This window comes from Oxyura jamaicensis, chromosome 13, assembly GCF_011077185.1.
Source record: "Oxyura jamaicensis isolate SHBP4307 breed ruddy duck chromosome 13, BPBGC_Ojam_1.0, whole genome shotgun sequence".
NCBI lineage: Eukaryota > Metazoa > Chordata > Aves > Anseriformes > Anatidae > Oxyura > Oxyura jamaicensis.
Window position 1 is genome coordinate 16,888,878 of NC_048905.1, and position 9,052 is coordinate 16,897,929.

General features: G+C 44.6%; 1 long non-coding RNA gene across 1 annotated transcript in view; it reads left to right on the plus strand.

The window, feature by feature from the left end:
• Positions 1 to 5,951, plus strand: part of LOC118173945 — a 38,997-nt gene extending 33,046 nt beyond the window's left edge. Inside the window, exons 4-6 of the long non-coding RNA XR_004754462.1 lie at positions 752 to 844; positions 4,247 to 4,358; positions 5,215 to 5,951. This is a non-coding gene — a long non-coding RNA (uncharacterized LOC118173945). The remainder of the gene's footprint in view (positions 1 to 751; positions 845 to 4,246; positions 4,359 to 5,214) is intronic.
• Positions 5,952 to 9,052: the final 3,101 nt, after the last annotated feature.

Consider the following 9,052-nt stretch of genomic DNA (forward strand, 5'->3'; position numbering starts at 1 on the left):
GAGCAGACCTCCTTACACAGCACGCATGTGTGACTGCAGCCGGTTTTCAGAGCGAGCTAAAGCCCAAATCTTGGCAGATGCTGGCCAGGGACAGCGCCGCGGGCAGGCTGCAGGACTCAGCCATGCCAGAGCTGACGGCAACACACCAAGCACCTGGCAGGCCAGCTCGTTTTAAAGAGGCCTTTGCATCAGTTGCTACAGTTTCACTCCTGAGTTTTCAACATGCAAAACTCAAATATAGGAGGGTTGTTTTTTTTTTTTTTTTTTGCTGAAGTCACGGGAACTCGTGAGTGCAGACTTAATTCCCCCAAATATACAGACAAAATACTCGCTTACCATCTTAATGATCCCGTTGGGAAAGCTGGCCAAGTCAGACAGTAACGTTCAGTAAATCCTTGTTATCTATGCTTGCTTTGCTAATGAGCCTGAGTATCGCATTTAAATCCCTGCAGTTGCATCTCATATATTGGCTGGTGCAAAAATAAAATATTTTTGTTCGGCATTTGGCGTATATCATGGGCAGCTCCGCTGTGCTCCAGAAATGCCTCTCCTGTTATTAGCACAGAGCAACCCTTCAAAGGGTCACTGTGATGAATAGGACGGGGGAGGCCATTGGAGAGCAACATTTCAAACAAAAAATGTTACAGCTGTCGGAGGGTAATTGAGATACCGTGTGTTTACACAGGTCTGTCTTGGAAATGCTCCTTTAGTGAATGCTAAGTTTGATTAAGAGCTTTCCTTTTTGAATCAGGGCGTGAATTCAAAGAGCAAAGGAGGCTGGAAAAATAAAGCAGGACGTTTCCAGCACAGCCCAGCCAGCGGGGAGCTGCCGATATTGGTCAAGGTAAGAAGGACGCAGCTCCATTGTGGAGGGGGATTTCTTAACACACTTTGTGTGACTTTTACCACAAACCATTTACTTCTGATTGAATTTGTGCTCTGTTACACCGAGTATTATAAGCAATGTTGTGCTATAGTATTATATATAGTAGACAAACCTCAGGAACAAACATTTGTTGGGCAAGGCTCTCCTTCATCTAAGTGTTTTGCTACTTTTCCAAGCTGAGCTAAGAGGGACAAAGTAATATTTATAGATGTGCGGAGCTCTGCGTCACCTTCAGGTCATCAGTAAAATCAACAGCCTCCAGCCAACGCTGCAGTTGAGTTTTGGGAGATGTGTTTGCTCTCCAAGTCCTGAGCTGGGCTTGCTGTGGGTAATGCAATAGGATTTCAGAGGAAAACCAGCCAGACAGCACGGAGAACAACCATATTTGAGCTGCCAACCTTTGGGGATCCTCCTTGACTGGACTGGAGCAAATGGCGAGAGTGGTTACAAAGAGCTGCTCCCAGTGCTCGCAGGGAAGGTGTGCTTTAAAACAGGTTGTTGGTTCTGGAAGCAGGGACTTCTCTTTGTAGGCAGGAGTTTTTATGGCCTGCTGCCTCATTATCTCGGTAACTTATTACAGTTTTATGTCTGTGTTGTGCTGCAAATGGACTGCCCATAATCCCCTTTTTATAGACTTAATCTGGCTGGTGATAAATGCCTGCAGTGAGGGAAACGTCTTCCCCATGGTGGTGGGCACACAGTGCGAGCAACTCTTGGCAAGCTGAGCCCCCCTCCCCTCCTGTCTGTATTTTAAAATCCCCTCCGTTCCAACCTGACTTCAAGGAGGTGTTGGTATTGACATTTCAGTCTGAAATACAGCCGCGTGTTTTCTCCTGGAAAGATCAGTGCCAGCTGTCGGAGCCGCAGTCTTCTGCGTGTGCACAGCAATGATCAAATTAGCATCCCTTTTGGTACCTGGAAGTTAACATCGGATGAGCCTCCAAAAACAGGAGATTTTGGTAGCTTAGGCGCTTACTGAGGTAAGCTGGATGAATATTAGAGATTGTCTCCCCCAACGTTCTGTGAAATAACCGTTACAATTTCACATCCCCTGTACACACAAGCTAGTTAATTTGTTTTCAGTGAACATTTGTATGAGTGAATTATTCACCCATCTGCAATATTTATCTTTACAATGGCTAGACAATTCAGCCCTGTGTGGAGATGTGCCTCTGTGTGAATTCATAAATCCCCGATCACTGGCAGGACATTTGCTGCAGGAGCTGATGATCTATTTATTCTTTCTTTTCGCCTCTCCAAAGGTTAGCCTGGGCCCTCTTGCTTTGACACGAACTGCAAGCAAACAACTTGTATAATATTTTACTACCTCCTAGTTTGAATATAAAGCTCTGACAATGCTCTCTGTAACTCCAGCTTGTCTGTTTCACAGCTCTCTTGGCTGATTATAAGGCAGCAATTTTATGTGATTTTTTTTCCTCGCTCACAGCAGATGTAATGAGCAGAGAGGATTATGTGATGAGCTGAGATGACTGAGGTACGTAAGGAATTGAAAATGCAGATTCAGAGCCTTTGGTGCTATTAGTGGTCAGTTTGGAGCCTGCTGGCAGCGGGCTAACTCTTTTGGGGGTGAGCTGCTTCTGTTCAAAGGTGTTTGGAGCTCTGGGACTGTAAGGCAGCATGAAAAGGATACAGAGGGCCATAAAATTGTCAGTTGGGATATTGAAAATCAATGTAAATGTAGGTGCAGATGAATGCTGCTGGATCCCCCCGTTGGTGCCTGGGGAATCTTGATGGCCAAAACTGGCCTCGCTCACCGCAGGGCTGGGATTGCCCTGGGCTGGAATTGCTCTGTGGTTTGGTGGCCACTGCTTTTCCTAGGGGATACTAGGAGGAGTATCAGTTGCAACTGCTAGTTGCCTAAGCCAATGGTTCAGAAAATTCTTACGAGAGTCTGGGTTTTAAAGAACAGCAAGGACCTCACTTGAATGGCGTTCCTCTGTGGTCATTACCGAAGCTCTTCGTTGTTGGGGAAGACCCACCGTGACAAGCAGGACAGACCCCGTTTTATGAGTCTGGAGGCTTGGGGCTGGACCTCAGCTTGGATGAACTAGATCACTTCCAGTCAACCTAGCAGTGATTTCCCTAACTTTAGGCAGTTCCCCTGAATAGCCGTGTCTCTGAAGAGCAAATTTGCCAAAGCATTTACTTAAGAAAATGCATCCTTAGGATAGACCAACATTTACTGAAGTGCTAAGGATTGAGTAGTGCACTACAATGTGCTGTGTGAGCGATAGCTTTTACTAACAGCCTGTAAATGTTAAAGTCTCACTTTTTTTTTGTAATTGCTGATATGTGGCATACCAAGAATGAGCCCAGAATTTCTCTCCTAAGAATCTCTTCCTTGATGCATTTTCTTTAACCCTTCCCAGAATAAGAACAGCATGTTACTCTGCATCAAGGGAGTTTTCTTCGTCTGCACAGGAAAGGTTGTAATTGCCCCAGCTTTAAATCATGCTGAAATGACTCACAAATCTTACCTTGAAAGTGAAGTGGTTCACTACATTGAAGTCTTGAGAAGAAAGCAGCTAAAATGCTGTAACCTTTTTCCACTGATTTTAGGATTTAAGTTCTGCTAATGCATGTGTTAATGTCTACGTGAAGAATAAAGTGCTTTACTCTTGAACTTTAATACCTGAAAGTGAGAATAGTGGAGCTGCAGTTAGAGTCACACAGCAGAAATGATCGCGCCCACCTTGGCTCTAACTCTTAAATACGCAGAAAATAACCTGGTGTGGAGTAGATAAGTCTAATACTGGTATGGGAAAGGTCCAGAAATGGAAGAGTCTAAATGAAAGTTGCCAAGGATGAATTAGACAACAGCTTCCTGACCTGTATAACTTTGTTATCTGAGTTATAATCTGTGGTGTGCGTCCCTCTACGCTGTTCTAATTAGAAGGATAGCTAACGGAGCGCTGTGACACTGTTAACAGGGAGTCTGAAGTTTTAGGTGAACACACAAATTAGCTTTGAAGTTTCCTGCAGTCCTAAAGATTTTATGTTAATTTTTCCATTCCTGCTAAGGCATATTTGCATTTTGCATGACAGTTCAGCTCTAATCATTTGTCTGTTAGTGCCAATCTGTTATCACTGGGGTGGAGCCACCAACTTAGAAACCTTTTAATCCTGCTGTGCCCATTGTCTGAAGTGGGCCTCCAGGAGATGGGTCTTGGGGACTGAACATGGATATGGCAGGGCAGGAGAGGCGTTAAGGCATCAGTGTGACCCAGGGAACTTCCCAGGCTGTCTGCAAAATGCTGTAGGCATAGCATCAGACCAATAGGGCATTGCAAGAGCGTGTTACCTCTCCCTCTTGTTTTCCCATTTCCCTTTCCTGTACAGAATATGCTGACCTTAAGCAGGAGGGCTTTGGTAACCCCTGGTTTTAGCAACAGTTAGAGAAGTCTGTTGGTACTCACCAGAAATATCAGCTCCTCTAACAGCTCTTCCTTTGGTAACCGCATTCAGAAAAGAAGGAGCACTGAGAATAACTAACCATAAATTCTCTGGATGTCTCCTCTCTCCAGCCAGGTCCAGATTTTGTTACGGAGGCTGGCAGAAAGTTCTTGCTTCATGTTTCTTCTGCAGTGGGGAAATCCAAGTTCTTTTATGAAGCAATTAGAAACGTGGCACCTCTGTGACCTCTCTCTCATTTATTTGTCAGACTTTTTGTCTGGTGCTGCATGGTGTCCTCTACTCTAACTAGGGTTTGTCTTTCTGCCTAAGCCTCCCCAGCCCTGCAATGCAGAAGTCTTCCTCAAGACCTTTGGTCACAGCCCGAATCTCTCCAGGCCACATGTAACCAACATGTTTCCCTCTTGCAATGCCTCTTGTTTGGCCCTCCTCTGCAGGTAACCTCTCTGCTGCTGCAGCAGGAAGACATCTCCTGGCCCCTCTATTATTCACCTGCACACTTCCCTACCTCCCCGTGCAGTCTGTTTGTGGACTGTGAAACAGTTCACACAGGCTCGCAGTTCCTCCTTCCCACAGCCCTAATTGAATTTTAACCAGCTGCTGTCACGGCCCGGGCCTCATTTGTTAGCCAATTCCTTGTCCAATTGATTATTTCACTAGCCTTGCTGTTTTAACAGCCTTATTGAAGTTCATGTAAATCATATCTCCGATTTCACTCCTGTACTCTCTTGCTGTCCCTTTCTCAGAGATATGAATCAAACATTAATATTGATCAGCATTTAATGCCAGACACAAAGGAAAATTTGCTTTCATGTAATCTGAAATATTAATAAAACATTAATGAGGGCAAAGGAGAAGGCTGCAAACATGATAGCCGGCTCATCTCTTTCCTCCAGCTCTAATACGGCATGAAGACATGTCTGCATTATGTGGCGGCCGGGGCTTTCAGCCTACATTGAAATTTAGATTTGATTTCTAAGTCCAGCTTGGGAAAAGTCAAGGGACTTATCACTCGAAAGGACTGACTGAGGCATCTCAGGTGCTTTTATCCTCTGTACACACAGGATGGCTCCTCAAATACTGTACTCTGAATTTTAACATCAGATGTTTTATCAGAGTTGGACTGTGTTAATCGCATTCAAATGCTGTGACTCATTTAACTGGACACTTTACCCAGATTCTGGTATGTGTTCCGCGTGAAGTCCTATTTCTGATGGTGTGAACTGCTGCTCAAAAAGCAGCAACTGAGATCAAGTAGTCAAAGGGACTTCGACAGATGAGTCCCAGTTTTGATTTTGAATATTGGGCTTGCTTTAGGTTATTCCTTAGGAAAATCTGATGTGGAGCTCAAATGCAGTTAAGTGCCTTCTCATTACTCTCCTATTAGCTCAAGAGTGCAGCGAGGAGGAGAAAATCATGAGCTCAGGTGTAGAGAAAAGAACCAGAAGTTAAATGCACCTAAATGTGTTTGGAGAATTTGAAAATAAAGAAGGTGAAGTGCTATGTAAAGCTTGCCTTTGATCTGAGCTCTAGCCACGGCTGGAGATCACATCTGAGTTGCAACAGCAGGCAGTGCTCACTCTGCTGGGTAAAGGTAATCAGGGATAAAGCAAAGAGAAAATAGAAGGGGAGGAAAAAAAAGAAAAATAAGAGGGCAATATAGGATGAGAAGAACAGAAGACCAGGAGAGGATGGAGAGCACAAGCATGTCAATAAAGGAAAAAGACTTCAGAGTACTATGTTGTGAAATTAGTTTGATCAGTGCAGATTGCAGGGTGACTCCACCGGGTAAATCCATTTACTTGGGTATACAAAGGCATTGCCGAATGCAATTCTGGTGCTTTGGGTTTGATGCTCTCCTAGGTTATGCCTCACTGGGATGTTGTTTATGCAAGAGAGAAGAAGCAGTAATCCGAGAGCAATTATCAGCTAATAACAGGATACAACAAAAGCGGGGCGAAGAAGATTGAGAGCCACCTAATCTGGAGGTCTGTCATTGTACTTCAGACATCAGTTCTTGCCAGGAAGAGGAGCCACTCTTACCCTCTTACCCCAGGTTGTTTTTGTACAATGAACTTTGTAGATGTTTCAGTGTTTACCAGTATCTGCTGATTGTTTGATCTCAAGTTAAGTGTAGCCCCTGCTGGATTTACGAGCTGCTGAAGGAAAGAGAAGCGGAGTTATATTTCTACCACGCTGTAGAGAACTAGAGATACTGCAGGCTTCTAAATCATCATCGCTTGTTAGGAAAACTTTCATTTTCACTGCTGCTGGATGACAGTTTGTTTTAATTTTGCTTTCTAAGTATCCTCTCCATCAATGACCTCCACCCTGTGTAAGTGGGAATATAAAGCAATTGACATGAAATCAATATTAATTCAGGAGCGTGTAGTGCTTTTTCCTCCTTTTGTAACAGATACTTATCGGGGTGTTACAACCTGGCGGGCTGAAGCCATCGAGCTTCTGAACTCAGGACTGTGCTGCACTCAGAGGGGTGCTCTGAATGAGCACAGGCAGCGTCGCTTGGGCCATGGCTGTGTCGTGCGCTTGACTATGGACCAAGAAAAAATGTCAGTTTTGTTGTTGTGTTTTATCAAAAACGCAATCACTGCACTTATTTCCAAGACTCAGACTAAGCAGTCCAAACTTCACAGCTGGTTCACTCTGAAATTGGTTCAGGAACTGGTTGGTTGGGCCAGCGTTCGAGTAGTGTGGGTCTGATGCAGTTTTGTTTTGTTTCGTTTTAGGTAGAAGTGAAGGTAGATAAAAACATCGTGCTTTTGGTTGCATTTAATGGGACTAAAGCAGAGTTTGTCACTTGTGAACCTAGGATCAAGACCAGATTTTCCATCTGCTATAGCAGATCAAATTTTAGTGGAAGATCAAGCAGATGTTGCTGGGATTTTATTGAGATTTATTGAGAATACCAGTGATGTGGGAGACGAGCTGACACGTGGATCAGTGTGCTGTTGGAGTCACGGCAGGATGCTGTGATCCTGGCTCTGCAGGAGATGTAAGCCATGAACAGTTTCATATTTAAAAACAAGAATGTGCTATTCCATGTAGATTTGAAGCAGATAACACTGGAAGAGTTTCAAGAGAAACTTGCTTTGCAAAGAGCAATGGGATAAGATGATTTTAGGGCCAACATTTTAGGAGATTGAAGGAAAATCAGGCTGCAGTGCAGATGACAGCGGAAAACCTTCCAGACTTTTATCAAGAACTAACCGAAACGGCCTTGAACACAAGGGCTTGAGCTCAGGAGACTGGGGTTTATTTCTGACATTGCAACTTATTTTAAACAGTGAACAAGCCTTTTTATTGCTCTCAGCCTCAGTTTCCCCTGCTTAAAAAAAGGCAGTCGTGGTACGACTCCTCTTTATTACATACTTGTTACATATTTCAAAAGTGTGCAATAAAAGTTTAGCTCTATTTCTTGCACCTATGAAAAGCTTTTCCAGTAGCTATAGCCAGGCTTTAAAAAAGGACACATCATCCAGGGGGCTGGATGCTCAGCATGTCTCGTGTCAGTGCGAGGAGAGCAGCAAGCTGCAGCTGCTGCGCACATCTGCCCGCTGCACGCCGTGCCTCTGAGAAGAATGAAGGATTTTAGATTCCAGGGCTGTTAATCTGGTACCTTTAACCAGGTATCAATAAAAAGAGGGGAAAATGATGAATCATCAGTCTCAGGTGCTTGTTAAGTGTTCTTGTTAGACACTATTTCCAATGGTCCGTAGCTTTACCCTGCCAAGAGTAATTCTGCTCGTCTTCCTGGCTGCCCAGCAGATGAGCAGGATGACTGACAGCAGAAATATTCCAAAACAGGGGATATTAAGCAGGCATACTGATGACTGATGTCTGCTGTTCTCCCAGTGGAGTTATCACTCTTGTGATTTACATTGACTCTGGCGACACTTTTGCCCTTGAGGATTTCTCTGCTCCTTTGCAGAGCTCTGTGCACTTCAAGTTCTGCAAAGAGCCGTGCTGGGAGGATCTTCCCACCACGGGGCTGCGTTTCCATCAGCCACAGGAGGCGGTCAAATGGGTCTTTCCCAGTGCCAGCAAGTGTCACAAATGCCCCGAGACCTGTGCCAGTTCCCTGCTAAGGTCCCAGTGTCAAACTGTGGAGACCTCAGCTGGCCAGGAACTGCCCCATCTGTGAGTTTGTGCCTTCCTCTCGCACCGACACAGCACTGTGTGCAAGGGGGTGCCAGCCTGATTTTCCAGGTTAAGGCAAGGGTATAAACAAGGGAGGATCTGAAAAGGGATTTCTGTCCAAAACTTGGTTGGCTTTCAGGATGTGCTGGCTCATGGGGTGTTTGCAGAGGTTACTCACAGGGTGGCTGGATGGGAACACGCAGAAAGGCAGGAGAGCTGTTGGTGCTTTATCAGCCAAGGCAAGCAGTACATGCATCTTCCTATGCTGACGTATGCATCAAAGCATATAAATAGATGTCAAGGGTAAGTTCATACAGTATCAAGCCAGAAGGATGTGATGTAACAACTTCATTATCATATTTCTATCTTCCTAATTGCACTCCCCTTAGATCACTTGCAAGGCTATGATGGATTTCTGTGTAATAGGATCAAGTTTTATTTGATCTTAAGCCTTTTTCAACGGGAAGCCGAAATGAAAGGCAAGATTCAGAAAAGAGCATAAAACTTACTGCCTAAATCTAATACCGGGAGGTATTTCCTCTTAACAGAACTTTCTGCCTGTAAATGTGTGACCCA